Source organism: Triticum aestivum, chromosome 6B (assembly GCF_018294505.1).
Source record: "Triticum aestivum cultivar Chinese Spring chromosome 6B, IWGSC CS RefSeq v2.1, whole genome shotgun sequence".
Classification (NCBI taxonomy): Eukaryota; Viridiplantae; Streptophyta; class Magnoliopsida; order Poales; family Poaceae; genus Triticum; species Triticum aestivum.
In genome coordinates this window covers 399,536,139-399,537,582 of record NC_057810.1, presented here as the reverse complement: position 1 = coordinate 399,537,582, position 1,444 = coordinate 399,536,139, and positions in this window count along the sequence as shown.

Here is a 1,444-nt window from a genome sequence, read left to right as displayed (position 1 = left end):
CCAAGCACCCCGTGCCCGCCCCCCTTGTCGCGTCGAAGAACCACCTCGCCAGCGAGCCCGCGCCCGAGGATGGCCGCCTCCGCCCCGCACCTCTACTTTGCCTCGCCGGTCGCCATCCTCGACCTCGCCGTGGCCTCCTCGTCCCCTCCCCGACTCGCTGGACCGATCCGCCACCGCCCGGAGCTCCACGCGCCTCCTCCCCGTCGCCCGGTCGTCCCCGACCTCCCCGAGCACACTGCCAAGACCCTACAACCGTCGTGAGCCCCGGCCTCTCCCCCTCTCTCCCTCCAACCGTGACCCTCTCTCCTGCTCCGGCCACTGCCACCTGTGTCGGGACGACCGCGCCCACGGCATGCGCCCGCGGCCAGCGCACGCACGCGCCGCGTCCGCCACGGTCCTGCTCAACGCGCCTTCGCCCGCACCGCGCCCTCACCTGCGGCCGCGGTCGTGTCCGCTCTGCCCCTGGCCTCCACTCTGTTCTGCCTTGGTGCCGCATCGCTTCCGCGCCATGGCCGGCCCTCGGCTACTGGACGGCTCCGGCCGCCCTCTGCCCTGCTCCGCCAACCCCGTTGCTGGCCTCGACCATGGCCTCACTGGGGCCAGGTCCGGCCGCCGCTGCACCTCCTTTGTGTGCGTTAGTGCATAGGAGGGAGGTGGCCTGAGCCACTTACAGGTGGGGCCCTCCCCCTTGTAAATCAGATAAAAGGAAAAGAGTAGAGAAAAACGAAAATGAAAATGAAATTAGTAAAAGTAATAATTAATTAATTAATTAATTAATTAGTGAATTAATTAAGTTCATTAATTTGGTTTAACTAAATTAATTAGAATTAGTTAACCTAATCAAGTAATTAAGCTAACTAACCTGTTTAGTTAATCTCAGTCAATGACAAATGGGACCCACCTGTCAGGTTGACCAGGTCAACGGTCAACGTTGACTGCTGATGCCATGCTAACGTCATGCTGACGTCAGCAAACACTATTCTGGATAATGTTAATTTAATTAATAGTTAAATAAATTCTAAAAATGATTAAAACTTTAGAAAAGTGGTCGGACCCATCCCTGGACCCTGCGCAAGCGGGAGCTACATGCACCAGGTTGCCCTTTTTATTAAAACTTTAGAAAATCATATAAAATAAACCGTAGCTCAGATGAAAGTACTTTCTACATGAAAGTTGCTCAGAATGATGAGACGAATCCGGATACGTAGCCCGTTCGTCCGCCACGCGTCCCTAGCATAGTGAACCTGCAACATTTCACCTCCGGTTCATCTGCCCGAAAACGCGAAACACTGGGGATACTTTCCCGGATGTTTTTCCCCCTTCGCCGGTATCACCTAATACCGCGTGAGGGCACACCTAACACCGCCGTTTGCTTTGTCACACATCGTCATGCTTATGTTGCATTGTATTTATTGTTTCTTCCCCCTCTTCTCTTCGGTAGACT